The sequence below is a fragment of the Gossypium arboreum genome, chromosome 7, assembly GCF_025698485.1.
Source record: "Gossypium arboreum isolate Shixiya-1 chromosome 7, ASM2569848v2, whole genome shotgun sequence".
Classification (NCBI taxonomy): domain Eukaryota; kingdom Viridiplantae; phylum Streptophyta; class Magnoliopsida; order Malvales; family Malvaceae; genus Gossypium; species Gossypium arboreum.
Window position 1 is genome coordinate 58,581,749 of NC_069076.1, and position 19,499 is coordinate 58,601,247.

General features: G+C 39.1%; 1 long non-coding RNA gene across 1 annotated transcript; it reads left to right on the forward strand.

Moving 5' to 3' along the window:
• Positions 1–2,098: 2,098 nt before the first annotated feature.
• Positions 2,099–3,219, forward strand: LOC128295584 (uncharacterized). The gene is made up of 2 exons (XR_008286113.1): positions 2,099–2,201; positions 2,921–3,219. It is a non-coding gene; the product is annotated as an uncharacterized LOC128295584 (long non-coding RNA).
• The last annotated feature ends 16,280 nt before the right edge of the window (positions 3,220–19,499 follow it).

The following is a 19,499-nucleotide window of genomic DNA, read 5'->3' on the forward strand; positions in this document are numbered from 1 at the left end:
ATATCAGTGTTGTACCCGTCATTAAATCAATACCAAATTCAACCCCTTGGATCAGTGGTAAACCCGGTAACTCTTCAGGAAACACATCTGAATACTCACATACAAATGGCACTGATTCAATCTTCTTCTTAGTCACTTTTGTATCAAGCACATAAGCAAAATAAGCTTCGCAACCCTTTCTCACATTTTTTTGAGCTAACATCGATGAAACCACTGCTGGCAAGCCATTCAAATCATCTGACTCAATTCGGATAATCTCATTATTCTGACATCTTAGATCAATCATCTTTTGTTTGCAATTCAACAGCATCATGCAGCATTAACCAATCCATACCAAGAATTATATCAAATTCGTCAAATGGTAACAACATCAGATCAGCCGGAAACAAATATCCCAAATCATTAATGGACAGTTCTTGGACACTTTATCAACCAACACACACTTGCCTAAGGGGTTCGATACTCTAATTACAAATTCAGTAGACTCTACAGACAAAGTCTTACTGGATACTAAATTCACACATATATACAAATAATTTGATCCTGGATCTATCAATGCAATAACTTTAGTATCATATAGAGTAAAAGTACCAGTAATGACGTCTGGAGATTACGCTTCTTCACGAGCGCGAATAGCGTAGGCTCGTGCAGGTGCTCTAGCATCAGATCTCGCAGTAATGTCTCATGTCACACCTCTACCACCATTCATATTTACAACATTATGAGGTGGTCTCCCTCTAACTGTTGTGTTACTTAGTCTTGTACTCTGAACATTATCTTTGTGACATCCCAAAATTGACCCTAGTCGGGATGTGGTTTCGGGACCACAAAACTGAGGCATAAAAATAATTTATAATTTATTTTGATGCCTATAATATGTGTTAATTCATGTGTGACATTTTTGATGTTTCGATTTAGAGTTATAAATGTGAATTTCACTAGAAAGGGCCTAGTAGTAAACATTGAAAGTATGATGGGGAAATGTGGGATGACTAGTTGATAATGCATGCAAAAATAAGGATTTGCATGTCAAATTTCCCCTTAACATGAAGTGGCCGGCCATGACAAGGAATCATGGGCTAAACATGTCATGAAACATGTTTTGTTGGTGCACTAGGGAGAAACAATAAACAAATGAGTATGGGTAATAAAGAAAGAAAAAAAAAATGTGTGTGTGTGAGTGAAACCCCCCCTTGTGCATTGTGGAAGAGAAAAGAAAAATTTTGTTCATCCATTTTCTCTTCTTTGGCCGAAAATACTAAGGAAAAGGGAGGATTTTTGCTTCATGCTTGGTTTAGAAGAGAACTAGAAGGAGATTTGGCTATACTTGCATCAAGATTAAGGTATGTTTGAGGTTGTGTCATGAGATTCATGCTTGTTTTGGTTGCTAACTTGATGTGCATGTTAGCCATGGTTCAAATCCTTGTTATGCCATGGAAATGGTATTTGGCCAAGGTGGATTTTGTGTTAATGCCATTGCATGTTAAATATGAAGCTTGTTAATGGTGTATGTGATGGGGATTGATGGCTCTTGGACTTTCTTTTTAGTATTTTTGAGTGAGACATTAAGTTCTTTGCTTAATCATGACCAAAATGATGGTGTTGTGATGTATTCGGTCATGGTATATCCATAAGTATGATTCATGCATGTTGCATGGTAGGTAAGATTTGAGCTTTGAATATGTGTTTGCACATGATGAATTGGTATGACATATATACTATTTCAAGGTATATATTTGCTTGGGATGATGTTTTCGGTTATGTAGTACATGAGAGATGTGTATTGAGCTACAATATGTAATGCGTTAGTTAGTAAAATGCATGCTGTTTTTGTGTGGTATTAATGCATAATCGGCCTCAACATGGGCATGCATATTCGGCCACATGAGGGGAAATTGGTGTGCATGCATTCGGTTAGAGGCAAGCATATTGATGCCTATTCTTGGCTTAGAAAATTCGCTAAGAGGAATACTAACTAAGGTGTTGAGTTCGATTCATGATTTTGTACATATGCGACTTTGATGCCTAATGAGTAGATATTTATATATTGGCTAGGCATCTTGAATTCCTCTTCCGATGCTCAAATGATAAAACCAATTTATTTGTTAAATTTAGCTCAAGAAGCTAGAGGTGGAGAATCAAGCAAAGGCAAAGGAAAGATAATCGAGTAGTCGATTGGAAATCGTTTCATCCAATATAAGGTAAGTCATAAAGCATATATTTGGCATTGATTTAAATGATCATAATATATATATGCAATTGTGTTTAATGAATTGATGTGTAAGTGGAAATGTGTGTATGGAATGATGCCATTGTTGAATGTATAAAGGTAGTAAAATGCATAACGATTGGTCTTGGCACTAAGTGTGCGGGTATAAATGGACACGGTGACAAGATTGGCACTAAGTGTGCGGATTTAAAATTTGTACAGCACTAAGTGTGCGAATTTGATTATATAGCACTATGTGTGCGAGCTGATTATATAGCACTAAGTGTGCGGACTTATTATATGCTTTTGCATCACTATTGGCACTGAGTGTGCGATATTATCGAGTTGATCACGGACAGCGGATCGGGTAAGTACCTCGAGCTCATGATGAATAGAAAATACGTCCATGCTTGGGGTTGAATTGGTAAGCCTTAAATCTATGTGATGATTGAAATTGTATGGTTGTGCTGGAAAATGAGTTAATGTGTAAAAATGCTTGATTATCTTGTTGTGTAGAATATGAAATGTGGATGTATGAATTGGTACGAGATTGGACCGAAAGGTTCGAGGTATTATGGTATGGATTCGATATGGACGAGTACCTAGTTTCATTTGTTGTACATGTAGTAGTAATTTTATCAGTGGATTGACGAATGCTTATGACTTACTGAGTTGTAAACTCACTCAGTGTTTTCTTGTCACCCATTTTAGGTCACTGGGACTCGTACTGTTGTGTGCTCGGAACCGTCGTTGAAGTCATCACACCGGCTGAAATCTTGTGGTATTACTTTTTTTTTTTGTTGTTGAAGAACATTTGGCATGTATAGGCTATTATATTTTGTCGATTTGTGGGATTGTAAACTTTAAGCCATGTGAAAATGGCCTATGTGGTCGTCGAGTGGGATGCTAGAACCTATAGCCACGAGTCTTAGAAACTCAAATTTTGTTAAGGTGGCCATAATTTGTGTCATGTATGATGGATGATTAAGGCCAAGGAAAAATTCATGAAATTGGCATAGTCTACTGCAGTAACTGTTGCGGACAGCAGCAGTGAGATGAGATTGAAAAATCACTAAAAATAGTATAAGTAGAATTAAATAGTGAGTAAATTATGGAACTGATCCTTGATGAATCTATTTTTATATGGACGAAACGAAACGACCATATGAGCAGTATACTGGGAGATATTAAAGTTCTCATGAGACAGGGCCAGAACGATTTCTGGGTCCCCTGTCGTGACTTTGAAAATTTACCATAAATTATCCAGAAAGAATTAGGAGTCATGCCTTATATGTACAGATTCCATTTTGAGTCTAGTTTCATTAGAAACAAACGGCACCAGTATTAAAGCCCTGTACAGAAAGATATTCAAGTTGTAACGCGCGGAGGTCAGAGCAGTCGATCCCTGTAACATGGGTGACTTTAACTAATAAACTGTACCAATTGGCCCAACCAAAATTCTAAAAATAAATCCATGGATGGATATATGAGTCTAAATTCAGGGAAAATTTACGAAACCAGTTTCCGAGTTTTGGAACTCGAGATATGATTTTTAAGGCGACGGTGACGCAGTTTTCCAGCCTGTCCAGAAATGCCAAATTGGTCGGTACTTTAAGAGGATTTGTCTCGTTAACCCTCGTGTCCGATAACGGCGTCGGTCACGAGTTAGGGTGTTACAATTTTATTGGTATCAGAGCTATGGTTTAGTCGGTTCTAGGACTACCATAGCGCGTGTGAGTCTAGCTATACATGCCAAATTGATAGTGCTTAATAATGTGATGACTTTGACGGTTGAAATTTTTGTTTTAATTAGCGATGGAACCCGGTAGAGAGACCCTTGGCGGATGACGTTGAAAGTGTAGCGGCTGCTCCTGCGCAAGGGACACCGCTGTTGAGCCTCGGTCATCCGCGAATAATCAAAATGAAGGGCGAAACAAGCCTTCTTCACTATGATGAATGAGTGGGTCGCATAATATGCCCGAACCAACCCGGCTGTCCAACCATTCCCGAATTTAAACACTCCACCCCAAGAGCCCGCAATGCCTCCGATTCATCGATCCTGTGAGGCTGAGTAAACCACCGTGGACTTGATTAGGAAGCGTGGTAATGAGGAGTTCAAGGCCATAGTTCTTGATGATGCCGAAAAGGCCGAAGTTCGCTCGATAACACCATTAGAGTGTTAGATGAACTGTCATGCACCCCGACGAATGTCTTAAGTGTGCTATATCCTTGTTATGAGACTCACTTACTATTGGTGGAGGACTTTAATTTCCATAGTCCCAAATGAACGAGTTACTTGGGATTTCTTCCAATCCAATTTCGAAAGAAATACATTAGTCAACGGTTCATCGATCGAAGCGTAAGGAATTCATGGAACTCAAGCAAGGCCGGATGATCAGATATCGAATACGAACATGAGTTCGTAAGACTTAGTCGGTATGCTCGGAGTGTGTGGCTGATGAGGTTGCGATGTGCAAAAGATTTGAAGAAGGATTGAATGAAGAGTTAAAGTTACTAGTGGGAATTTTGGAGATAAAGGAGTTCGTGACACTAGTCGAACGAGCTCGCAAGGCGGAAGAACTTGGGAAGGAGAAGAAGAAGGCTGAATTTGAAGCAAGAGATTACCGTAAAAGATCGACGAGTAAAGCTCCGTTCTCGGCTACAAAGAGGTTCGTGGAGGACACCAAGAAGTCGAGAACGATCAGGGAATTTCCATTAGAACCCGACCATCGACGGACTCGAGCTACTTCAGTAGCTAGTGTGGGCAATAATCGTCAAGAGAGACCTGAATGCCCCCAATGTGGAAGACGACACCTAGGTGAATGTTGGGGTAAGTCTCATTAATAGGGCCTGTTATGGATGCGGTTCAAGGACCACTTCATTAGGGATTGCACGAGCTAGATGAGAAGAATAAGATGCAAGGTGCGAGATCTAGTGGGGCGACACTAGAGGTAGACCCCGAGGGTTTCAGGAGGTAGGGCGGTAATCGAGGGGAGCCACCGACACTACTGTTCGATCCGAGACCCGAGCTCCTGCTAGAGCATATGCCATCCGCGCACGAGAGGAGGCATCCTCCCCGACGTTATCACCGGTACTTTTACTCTCTTTGATACTAGTGTGATTGCATTGATTGACCCCGCTCTACTCATTCATATGTATGTGAAACTTTAGCATCCAAGAAGACTCTACCTGTTGAGTCTCTCGAGTTCGTAATTCGAGTGTCAAACCCTTTGGGTCAATACGCATCGTTGATAAAGTGTGCAAGAGATGCCCCTAATAATTCGAGAATCTGTTTTCCTACCGATCCGATGCTTTTACCATTTAATGAATTCGATGTTATTCTTGGTATGGATTGGTGATCGTACATGATGCGTTGGTGGATCGCAAAAGGAAAACCATTGATTTGAGGAGTACAAATAATGAGGTAGTCCGAGTCGAGTCTACTGATTTAAAAGGAGCGCCAGCGATGATATCTTCTATGACCGCTCGGAGGTACGTGAAAAAGGGGTGTGAAACATACCTTGCGTATGTGTTTGGAAGTAAAGAGACGGAAAGGAAACTCGAATCGGTACCAGTGGTTTGTGAGTATTCAGATGTTTTTCCTGAGGAGTTACCGGGATTGCCACCGGTTCGAGAAGTGGAATTCGCATCGGTTGTACCGGTACTACGCCGATTTCAATAGCCCCGTATCGTATGGCGTTAACGGAATTAAAGGAATTGAAGGTTCAATTGCAAGAACCGACGGATAGAGGTTTCGCTCGACCGAAGTTTTTCTCCATGGGCGCTTTTGTATTGTTTGTGAAGAAGAAGGACGGAACCATGAGGTTGTGCATCGACTATCGTCAACTCAATAAAGTGACGATAAAGAATAAATATCCATTGCCACGAATTGACGATTTGTTTGATCAATTAAAGGGAGCCTCGGTGTTTTCAAAGATAGATTTGAGGTCGGGTACTATCGGTTGAGGGTCCGAGAATCGGACATACCCAAAACCGCTTTTAGAACGAGGTATGGTCACTACGAATTCTTGGTGATGCCGTTTGGGCTCACTAATGCCCTGCGGTGTTTATGGATTTAATGAATAGAATTTTCAGGCCATACTTGGATCGGTTCGTAGTTGTATTTATCGATGACATTCGGTCTATTCGAGAGATGAAACCGAGCATCATTGAACACCGAGGCTAGTGTTGCAAATCTTACGAGATAAGCAGTTATACGCAAAGTTCAAGAATGTGAATTTTGGTTGAAAGAGGTTAGCTTTTTGGGGCACGTGGTGTCCGTGATCGGTGTCGGTGGACCCGAACAAAATTTCGCCATAGTCGATTGAAACCACCAAGGAATGTTACGAAGTTAGGAGCTTTTGGGGCTTGCCGGTTATTACCGACGATTTGTAAAAGTTTCTCGACAATAGCCACGCCAATGACAAAGCTACTCCAAAAGGATGTTAAGTTTGAATGGACGGAGAAATGTCGAAAAGTTTCGATCAATCGAAAGCTTATTTGATGAAGCCCCAATTCTAGTGCAACCCGAATCGGGCAAAGAGTTTGTCATTTATAGTGACGCATCCCTACTTGGGTTGGGTTGCGTATTGATGCAAGAAGGGCGAGTTGTGGCCTATGCGTCGAGGCAACTAAAGCCACATGAGAAAAATTATCCGACCCATGATCTCGAATTGGTCGCCATCGATTCGCTTTAAAGATATGGCGACATTACTTATTTGGTGAGAAGTGCCATGTGTATTCGGATCACAAAAGTCTCAAATATTTGATGACCCAAAGAGACTTGAACTCTGCGACAAAGCGATGGCTCGAGTTGTTAAAGGATTATGAGCTCGTCATTGATTATCACCGGGAAGGGCTAATGTGGTTGCGGATGCCTTAAGCCGAAATCACTATTTGCTTTGCGAGCGATGAATGTACACTTGTCTATTCTACCCGACAATGTGTTAGTAGCCGAATTGAAGGCCAAACCATTGTTGGCTCATCAAATTCGGGAAGCTCAGAAAGTTGATGAGGAGTTGCTTGCAAAACGGGTGAGTGTGTTCTGAACAAGGAATCAGAGTTTCAAATTGATGATGACGATTGTTTGAGGTTCAGAAGTCGTCTGTGTGTTCCAAAGAATTCGGAACTTATTTCGATAATTCTAAATGAAGCCCATTGTAGTCGAATGTCAATCCACCCGGGTAGTACTAAAATGTACAATGGCACTAAACGCCAATTTTGGTGGCCCGTATGAAACGAGACATTTCGAATTTGTTTCAAGGTGTCGATATGTCAACAAGTGAAAGCGGAACATCAAGTGCCATCGGGATTACTTCACCGATCATGATACCCGAATGGAAATGGGATCGAGTCACAATGGACTTTGTATCCGGACCGCCATTGTCGATGAGTAAGAAGGATGCGATTTGGGTCGTTGTCGATAGACTAACTAAGTCGGCTCACTTTATCCCGTCGACGCACGGATTTTTCAATGGACAAATTAGCGGAATTGTACGTTTCTCGATTGTGAGATTACACGGGTGCCTATTTCTATCGTGTCGGATAGAGACCCAAGATTTACGTCGCGATTTTGGAAGAAATTGCAAGATGCTTTGGGTACCAAGTCGCATTTTAGCACCGCTTTTCATCCCCAAACCGATGGTCAATCCGAACGGATAATTCAAATACTCGAGGATATGTTGAGATGTTGCATCCTTGAGTTTAGTGGTTCATGGAACAGTATTTACCTTTGATTGAATTCGCCACAACAATAGCTTTCAATCAAGCATTAAGATGGCGCCTTACGAGGCTTTATACGGTCGTAAATGCCGTACCCATTATTCTGGACTGAACTTAGTGAAGGTAAATTCTTCGGGTTGATTTGGTTAAGGATGCCGAGCAAAAGTTCGAGTAATTCGTGAAAGTTTGAAAGTCGCTCGGATCGCCAAAAGTCGTATGCGGATTTGAAAAGAAAAGATATTGAATATCGGGTTGGAGACAAGGTCTTTCTCAAAGTTTCACCTTGGAAGAAGGTGCTTAGATTTGGTCGTAAGGGCAAATTGAGTCCGAGGTTTATCGGGCCATATGAAGTATCCGAACGAGTTGGGCCAGTCGCATATCGATTAATTTTGCCCCCTGAGCTCGAAAGGATTCACAACGTTTTTCATGTCTCGATGCTTCGACGATCTGGTCGATCCATCACACGTAATTGCTCCATCCGAGATTGAGATTCACCTAATTTGAGCTATGAAGAGGAACCGGTTCGCATTATGATGCGTGAAGTAAAGGAGTTACGCAATAAGAAAATCCCGTTAGTGAAGGTGTTATGGCATAAACACGGAATTGAAGAAGCCACTTGGGAACTTGAGGACTCTATGAAAGAGCGATACCGAGCCTATTTACGGTAAGATTTTCGGGACGAAAATTTCTTAAGTGGGGAGAGTTGTGACATCCCAAAATTGACCCTAGTCGGGATGTGGTTTCGGGACCATTAAAACCGAGGCATAAAAATAATTTATAATTTATTTTGATGCCTATAATATGTGTTAATTCATGTGTGACATTTTTGATGTTTCGATTTAGAGTTATAAATGTGAATTTCACTAGAAAGGGCCTAGTAGTAAACATTGAAAGTATGATGGGGAAATGTGGGATGACTAGTTGATAATGCATGCAAAAATAAGGATTTGCATGTCAAATTTCCCCTTAACATGAAGTGGCCGGCCATGACAAGGAATCATGGGCTAAACATGTCATGAAACATGTTTTGTTGGTGCACTAGGAGAAACAATAAACAAATGAGTATGGGTAATAAAGAAAAAAAAAAAAAATGTGTGTGTGTGAGTGAAACCCCCCCCTTGCAGTGCATTGTGGAAGAGAAAAGAAAAATTTTGTTCATCCATTTTCTCTTCTTTGGCCGAAAATACTAAGGAAAAGGGAGGATTTTTGCTTCATGCTTGGTTTAGAAGAGAACTAGAAGGAGATTTGGCTATACTTGCATCAAGATTAAGGTATGTTTGAGGTTGTGTCATGAGATTCATGCTTGTTTTGGTTGCTAACTTGATGTGCATGTTAGCCATGGTTCAAATCCTTGTTATGCCATGGAAATGGTATTTGGCCAAGGTGGATTTTGTGTTAATGCCATTGCATGTTAAATATGAAGCTTGTTAATGGTGTATGTGATGGGGATTGATGGCTCTTGGACTTTCTTTTTAGTATTTTTGAGTGAGACATTAAGTTCTTTGCTTAATCATGACCAAAATGATGGTGTTGTGATGTATTCGGTCATGGTATATCCACAAGTATGATTCATGCATGTTGCATGGTAGGTAAGATTTGAGCTTTGAATATGTGTTTGCACATGATGAATTGGTATGACATATATACTATTTCAAGGTATATATTTGCTTGGGATGATGTTTTCGGTTATGTAGTACATGAGAGATGTGTATTGAGCTACAATATGTAATCGTTAGTTAGTAAAATGCATGCTGTTTTTGTGTGGTATTAAGTGCATAATCGGCCTCAACATGGGCATGCATATTCGGCCACATGAGGGAAATTGGTGTGCATGCATTCGGTTAGAGGCAAGCATATTGATGCCTATTCTTGGCTTAGAAAATTCGCTAAGAGGAATACTAACTAAGGTGTTGAGTTCGATTCATGATTTTGTACATATGCGACTTTGATGCCTAATGAGTAGATATTTATATATTGGCTAGGCATCTTGAATTCCTCTTCCGATGCTCAAATGATAAAACCAATTTATTTGTTAAATTTAGCTCAAGAAGCTAGAGGTGGAGAATCAAGCAAAGGCAAAGGAAAGATAATCGAGTAGTCGATTGGAAATCGTTCATCCAATATAAGGTAAGTCATAAAGCATATATTTGGCATTGATTTAAATGATCATAATATATATATGCAATTGTGTTTAATGAATTGATGTGTAAGTGGAAATGTGTGTGTATGGAATGATGCCATTGTTGAATGTATAAAGGTAGTAAAATGCATAACGTATTGGTCTTGGCACTAAGTGTGCGGGTATAAATGGACACGGTGACAAGATTGGCACTAAGTGTGCGGATTTAAAATTTGTACAGCACTAAGTGTGCGAATTTGATTATATAGCACTATGTGTGCGAGCTGATTATATAGCACTAAGTGTGCGGACTTATTATATGCTTTTGCATCACTATTGGCACTGAGTGTGCGATATTATCGAGTTGATCACGGACAGCGGATCGGGTAAGTACCTCGAGCTCATGATGAATAGAAAATACGTCCATGCTTGGGGTTGAATTGGTAAGCCTTAAATCTATGTGATGATTGAAATTGTATGGTTGTGCTGGAAAATGAGTTAATGTGTAAAAAATGCTTCGATTATCTTGTTGTGTAGAATATGAAATGTGGATGTATGAATTGGTACGAGATTGGACCGAAAGGTTCGAGGTATTATGGTATGGATTCGATATGGACGAGTACCTAGTTTCATTTGTTGTACATGTAGTAGTAATTTTATCAGTGGATTGACGAATGCTTATGACTTACTGAGTTGTAAACTCACTCAGTGTTTTCTTGTCACCCATTTTAGGTCACTGGGACTCGTACTGTTGTGTGCTCGGAACCGTCGTTGAAGTCATCACACCGGCTGAAATCTTGTGGTATTACTTTTTTTTTTGTTGTTGAAGAACATTTGGCATGTATAGGCTATTATATTTTGTCGATTTGTGGGATTGTAAACTTTAAGCCATGTGAAAATGGCCTATGTGGTCGTCGAGTGGGATGCTAGAACCTATAGCCACGAGTCTTAGAAACTCAAATTTTGTTAAGGTGGCCATAATTTGTGTCATGTATGATGGATGATTAAGGCCAAGGAAAAATTCATGAAATTGGCATAGTCTACTGCAGTAACTGTTGCGGACAGCAGCAGTGAGATGAGATTGAAAAATCACTAAAATAGTATAAGTAGAATTAAATAGTGAGTAAATTATGGAACTGATCCTTGATGAATCTATTTTTATATGGACGAAACGAAACGACCATATGAGCAGTATACTGGGAGATATTAAAGTTCTCGTGAGACAGGGCCAGAACGATTTCTGGGTCCCCTGTCGTGACTTTGAAAATTTACCATAAATTATCCAGAAAGAATTAGGAGTCATGCCTTATATGTACAGATTCCATTTTGAGTCTAGTTTCATTAGAAACAAACGGCACCAGTATTAAAGCCCTGTACAGAAAGATATTCAAGTTGTAACGCGCGGAGGTCAGAGCAGTCGATCCCTGTAACATGGGTGACTTTAACTAATAAACTGTACCAATTGGCCCAACCAAAATTCTAAAAATAAATCCATGGATGGATATATGAGTCTAAATTCAGGGAAAATTTACGAAACCAGTTTCCGAGTTTTGGAACTCGAGATATGATTTTTAAGGCGACGGTGACGCAGTTTTCCAGCCTGTCCAGAAATGCCAAATTGGTCGGTACTTTAAGAGGATTTGTCTCGTTAACCCCTCGTGTCCGACACCGGCGTCGGTCACGAGTTAGGGGTGTTACAATCTTTTTCAGCTAACTCTGGGCAATCTCTAATAAAATGATCTAACGATCCACATTTAAAACAAACCCGATCAATCGATCTACAATCACCGAAATGTCGTTTCCCACACTGTCTACATTCGGGTCGGTTTTGTCTCACACTGCCAACACTAGCTATGGAAGTAGCTGGAGCTTTGAAGCTTGACTGTTGTCTTACTTGATCTCCATTTGAATGTCCCACCGATACGGTAGAACGATTAAACGAGTCTCAAACTTTCTTCGATGCAGACTGATAAGACTTACTAGTTGATCTCTTTCTCGAATCTCTTGCTTCAAAATCAGATTATTTTTTCTTTGTTGAGATCCTCGGCTTTACAAGCCCTCTCAACTAGTACGACAAATTCCTTCAATTCAAGTATCCCAACTAACAGCTTTATATCTTCATTCAACCCATTAACAAATCGTTTGCACATAATCTCCTCAGTAGACACATATACCCGGGCATACTTGTATAATCATACGAATTCTCTTTCATACTCAGTGACAGTCATTCGACCCTGTTTTAGCTCTAAAAACTCTTTATGCTTCTAATTAAAGAATAGCTAACTTATATATTTCTTTCGAAATTCAGATTGAAAGAACTGCCAAGTAATCTGTTCTCTAGGAACCATTAATATTAAGCTTTTCCACCAATGATACGCATTATCTCTTAGTAATGATATAAAACATTTAATGATCCATCAGGAGTACAAGATAATTCCTCGAATACTCTGATTGTGTTCACAAGCCAGAACTCAGCCCTTTCTGCGTCATCATCAACTGTAGCCCAAAACTCTTCAGCCCCATGTTTACGTATCTTATCCACTAGCGGCTCAATCAATCAAATCGGATCCATCACTTGTGGCACAACTAGGACTTGTTGAGGAACAAGTGGGGGTGGAGGTTGTTGAACAACCGGGTTCGTTCGAATGAACTCTGTGAACCACTCACTTATCATTGGGAAGAAGGCTTGCTTAGCTTGTCCCCCTTAGCTACTAAAAATAGGCCTAGAATCGGCCGAAACTGCCCCTTGAGCAAGAGCGGGTGCCTTACTTTTCACATCATCAACTATGGCTCGATCGGGATCCATTTTCTATATAAAAACACATTTTAACTGTCAGGAATCATCATATTATCGCAATTTATATATATGGCATGTATAGCTAGACTGTCACTCGCTACGTTAGTCCTAGAATTGACTAAACCGTAGCTTTAATACCAATTAAATGTTACACCCCTAACTCGTATTCGTCATCAAAATAGGGTTATGAGGCATTACCGAATAATACACATCATTCTTGTAACACCCCTAACCCGTATTCGTCACCAGATTGGGATTACAAGGTATTACTTGAACAAAATATCTTTTTGTTTTAAAAAAAATATACATGCACACACTTGGACTAACTTTTAAACCAAACAATTTATTAATATCACATAGCCGATTGAAACTTAGACACATTCTAGTATAATATTAAAACATATAAATTTTATAAGTCAATATCTAAAATTATATTACACAAAAAGTACACACGAATATACCTCATATAATAACATGTATTTATATTTATTAGTGCATAACATTTTATATCACAAAACACATCGTTATTTAATATATAACCAAACACATTATCATAAACCATTTCCTCATATACATAAGATTTATATAAGTAAATATTGAATCGTAGATTTATCATACCCACTCCACATAGATTTATCTTATATCCGAATCTATAGTATATGATTATGTAACTTTCAAACAATCTCACATTACAATTTATACTTCATAAGGGTATGTCCTTAACTACTAACATATATATATATATATATATATATATATATATTCGAAAACATGAATTACCCATACCAAGCCGTGAACATGTTAAAACAAACATATACATGTTCGGATATAACTAAACTACTTTCAAATGCCATATCACATATAACACATTAACCAATACAACAATTGAAATTCAAATAATCCATTCAATATGCAAAAAAAAAATCGAATCAACCCACTTCACATATTCAAAATCATTAAACAAATTTGACACTCATAATAAATATCAAATATACCACTCCCCCATAACACATTGCCAATTAACCACAAAGAGCTTAATCATAATCCAACAAAATCGAATTTAAGCATGAAAGTTAAGCCATTTTCTCATGGCCTTTATGTACAATACTATCAAAACAACAAAATCTACCAAAATGCTATCCTGTACATGCCATAATGTTAACTTAGAATTAACTAAGAAGGGATACCAAAACGTTGCAGGCAGGTGTGATGACTTCGAGGATGGTCTCGAGCATGAAACGGATCAAAAAGAAATCTAAATAAGAGACAAGCAAACACACCAAATGAGTTTTCAACCCAGTAAGTCGTAAGCCATGTAATGCAAACAATCAACTGAATATGTTGATCTAGAAACTAGAAAGTTCCATAGATTATCGAAATTATCAATTCAACTACTAGTCAAGTCATATTATTAACTCAAAGTATCATATAACCGGATACCTTAATTCCTTCCTACAATATTTAACAACGATGAAATAGATGCATTCATGTACCTATGTTTCAATTTTCATGTCTCCAATTTCTTATTCGGACAATAGTTTTTGTAGCACCCTAAACCCGGCCCAGAAGTTATGGCCGGATCCGACATGCCACATCAAAAACGTTAAAAAAAAAATTTCCATTCTAAGTCCAGAAAATCGTACTTGATGTTCAAAAGATTAATTCATTAAGGGTTAAAGTGAATGGAAGTCATGCACCGTAGGAAACCGGAAAGAGGTGGTGAGTCCATCGGACTACTTAAGTACCAAGCTCCCTTCGGATCCAATCCTAGACATGCATACCGCCATTGCCATACCTTAATGTCATGGATATTTCTAGGAAACCGATTTGATTAAGTCATTTTTAGGAAAAGTGATTAATTTTGGAAAATACTTTCATTGCGGAAGCTTTGCTTGTTGTCGTGTTATTTTGAAATCAACTGTTGTTTTTGAAAACGCGCCCTAAAGCTATCCAATTTCAACAGTTAAAATAAGAATTACCTATCTTAGTAATACATATTAAAACCATCAAAAATAATTAAGCGGCCTTATTACATTTAAAAACCCAAAACTTCAAACGTAAATAAAAGGATATCCAGTTCACCAGAAGAAAATCAAACTTTCGAGCGGGTGGCCACTCTGAATTCCCTCACAGCTCCAAGCCCACTATGGTTGGGGATTTCTGCGTGGATGAAAATAAAAGGGTGAGTTTGGGGAAACTCGTGTGTAAGGAAAACCCATTCAAAGCCCAAGTCACTCAAGCCTATTGGGTCTAAGCCCATTCAGGTAACAGTGGTACTGGGCCAGAGCCCTTTTCAGATTACAATAAACTGGGCCTTAGCTCCTTATTCAGATAACAGTATGGCCCATAGGCCCATTTCAAAATACATGCACCATCAGTAAACATATGCAAGCCCATTTGGGAGACTACTCAACCCACCAACCACTACACTCCACCCGTACCACCATACACTCCATGTGGGAATAGCTCAACCCACCCAAATTAACACTCCACAGATTGCGACCTTCTTTGCTCGATTATCGATAAATTGAGGCAAAGCCTCCAAGACGTGGACAAGCCACTTTCAGTACTTCCTCCGTAAATATCCCAGTCCCATGCATCAGATAATAACAACATGGCATGCAGTAAATAACAACAGTTAAACATGCATTTAGGTCAATTTAACCCTAGGGGTATTTCGGTAATTTATCTCCTAAGGGTAAAAACTGTAAATTTTCCACTTTTAAAGATATTTCAGTAATTTATCTATTTTAGGGTTTTTCATGCATATTCCTACCTTTCACGTACTAACAGAATCACTACCGAGGGTTCTTACCGAATTGGGCCCGTTGGCCCATCATTCCAATTTTAGCCCATTAAGCCCAAAAATATCGAGGGCACAGAAATCATGCACTTTGCAATCCAAATTTTGCAGTTTACCAAAAACATTAATCGATTTACCTCACGAGCATTCGCACACTCGCAAATCTACAAAATATCGGTTTTCGGTATTTCGACTTTTGCTGATCCAGACTAAGAAAGAGGGTGTTAGTTACACACCTGTTTGCGATGATATGCTGACGAGATCCACACACGAATTGCCTACAATTGGATTACTAACACGTTAATCTAACTATTCAAATACAAACTACGTATTAACCCCTTACAATATTCGGCCAACCACACCTACAGATCATAGTAAGCTTATAAGAAATCAATAAGCAACTCATTAACAATTTTTTGTCAATGTTTACCATATAATCATAATTTCACTGCAAGCTGTCTTCCTGAGCAACAGTCACTAAATCATTTATAACTGGAGCTACGAAACTCCAAATCAAGTGTCGTTAATTTTCCCTGAAAATAGACTCATATATCTTCTATCCATAAAATTTTCATAATTTTTGGTTTGGCCAATCAATACCAGATTTTCTTAAAGTTTCCCATGTTTTACTGTTTGACTAATCTAACCACTCTTCATTACGAATCAAATTTCTCATTGTACAGAATTCAAAATATGTTCTCGTTTATTTCATTTTAAACTAGACTCATTAAGCTTTAATTAAATAATTTATTCAGCTTCTAATTCATCTCCCACAATTTATGGTGATTTTCCAAAGTCACGTTACTGCTGCTGTCCCAAGCAGATTTATTACCAAATCACTCTTTCACACCTAGCTTGCATGCTTGTTATTTAAACACGTATATCACCAATCAATCATCACATATCTATGATTTTACTTAAGTATAATCTCCATTTCATCATTTTAAAGCACAACATGTTAGCCGATTTTTCCCTTAGCATCTAAGACACATGCATGCTCATTTGTTTGGCTCAACTTCACCTATCTTCCATTTTTCATCAAAAGAACATGAAACAACAACCATTTCCTTCATTTTAATTCATGACTAAATGCTCACAACACAACTAAAAACTAAAATATGCTTCAAGAGTTAAGGTACAATCAAGAAAAACTCATGAACATCAAGATAGAAGCAAACTACCATGAACTTACCTTCAATTTTCTTCCCCAAGTGACCGAACATTCAAGAGCTTTCTCCTCTCCTTTCTCTTCTCTAACTTTAGGCTATGATGAACAAAGATGGACAAAACTTTGTTCTTTTCACCCCTTTTTCTTTTAATAAAATTTCATATTTCATCCATTTAATTCTTTAATACAAAAGACATGAAATGCCCATCATGGAACATTTACCTAAACCATTATCATGGAACATTTACCTAACCCATTATCATGGAATATTTACCTAATCCATTATCATAGAACATTTACCTAACCCATTATCATGGAATATTTACCTAATCCATTATCATGGAACATTTACCTAACCCATTATCAATTTGTACCATGAATTACGGAAATCAAGTGCTCATATTGTCTACAATAACATGATGGCTGGCCACTTCATGTAAAATGGGAGGTTTGTCATGCAAATCCTCCTATTTTGCACTCCTATTTATTTGGCCACTTCAATTTAGCCTATAGCATTTTCAAACATTTTCACATAGGTTCTATTTCATAATTTCACCCCATTTTTCTTATGGAATAAAAATTAACTAAAATTGCCGGGTTCTATCTTAAACTTGGGCCTTCTAAAGGCCCACTAACATAATTAAACCTATGCCAACATTCACAGAATTCCCAAAAATTGGGGCATTACAACTCTACCCCCCTTAAAGAAATTTCGGCCTCGAAATTTACGATCCAAATAGTTGAGGTATTGTTGACGATAGTCTCTTCGATTCCCAAGTAGCTTCTTCCCTTCCATGATTACGCCACAATACTTTTACCAACGGAACCAACTTCCTTCTTAGAACTTTAACCTCTCGATCTAAAATTTGTATGGATTCTTCCTCAAAGGTCAAATCAGTCCTTACTTCAATCTCCTCTACTGGCACAACATGTGAGGGATCCGATCGATATCGTCTTAACATAGACACATGAAAGACGTCATGGATTCTGTCTAACTCTGGTGGTAATTCTAACTGATACGCTACTGGCCCTACCTACCTAAGAACCCGATAAGGCCCTATAAACCGCGGACTCAATTTACCTTTCTTGCCGAATCTCAAGATCTTCTTCCAAGGTGAAACCTTTAAGAAAACCATATCCCCAACTGCGAACTCTATCTCTTTGCGCTTTATATCCGCATCGACGACATCTATCGATGCCTCCTTTAATCGATCTCTTATCAACTTAACCTTACTTTCAGTATCTGCCACCAACTTCGGTCCAAGCACTTGTCGCTCTCCTATTTCAGTCCAACAACTAGGTGTACGACACGTTCGTCCATACAGTGCTTCATACGGTGCCATTCGAATACTCGCCTGGTAACTGTTATTGTACGCAAATTCTGCCAACGGCAAGTAATCCTCCCAACTACCTCGAAAGTCAATCACGCATCCTCTCAACATGTCCTCCAGAATCTGAACAACCCTTTCCGATTGACCATCAATCTGGGGATGGAAAGCCGTACTAAAATTCAATCGCGTCCCTAACGTCTAATGCAACTTTTGCCAAAATCGAGATGTAAATCTGGGATCCCGATTAGAAATAATTGAAACTGGGACTCCATGAAGTCACACAATCTCTGCCACATACAACTTGGCTAACTTTTGAAGTGAAAAGTCAGTATGAACAGGTATGAAATGGGCCGATTTGGTCAACCTATCCACAATCACCCACACCGAGTCTTTATTTGATAGTGTCAAAGGTAACCCACTCACAAAGTCCATGGTTACCCTCTCCCACTTCCAAAGTGGTATCTTCACCGGCTGTAACAGCCCAGAAGGTAATTGATGCTCAGCTTTCACTTGTTGGCATGTCAGACATTTTCCTACAAACTCCGTTACTTCTCGCTTAAGTTCAGGCCACCAGTACAATTCTCGCAAGTCGTGATACAACTTATTCCCTCTAGGATGCATGGCACATAGTCCTCCATGAGCTTCCTTTAATATTGTCTGCCTCAAATCAGAGTCCTTCGGAACACAAATTCTTCCTCGGAAACACAGAACTCCTTCGCCATTTAACCCAAACTCAGAAGTTTCCCCTTCCTTAACTTGTTGGAAACGAGCGACCAAAGACTCATTGTTCAACTGCTTTTCCTTAATCTGATCCACCCAGGTTGGCCTCACTTGCAACTCAGCCAACAGACTTCTTTCATCATACAGACTCAGGCGAGCAAACATTGCTCTCAGATCAGATATAGTTCTATGACTTAGAGCATCGGCTACCACATTAGCCTTGCCTGGTGATACTCGATCGAATAGTCATAATCCTTAAGCAACTCAATCCATCTCCTTTGCCTAAGGTTCAGCTCCTTCTGAGTCATAAAATACTTAAGACCCTTGTGGTCTGTGTATATAATACACCTTTCCCCGTACTAGTAATGTCTCCAAATCTTAAGTGCAAATATCACTGCCGCCAACTCCAAATCATGAGTAAGATAGTTCCCTTCATGAGGTTTAAGCTATCGTGATACATATGCAACCACCTTACCCTCCTGCATTAACACACAGCCCAAACCCACGTGTGATGCGTCACTGTACACACTAAAATCCTTCCCTGACTCCGGCTGAATCAACTTAGGTGCTTCAGTCAGAACTTTCTTCAACTTCTCAAAAGCTTCCTACTGCTTCTTAGTCCATACAAACG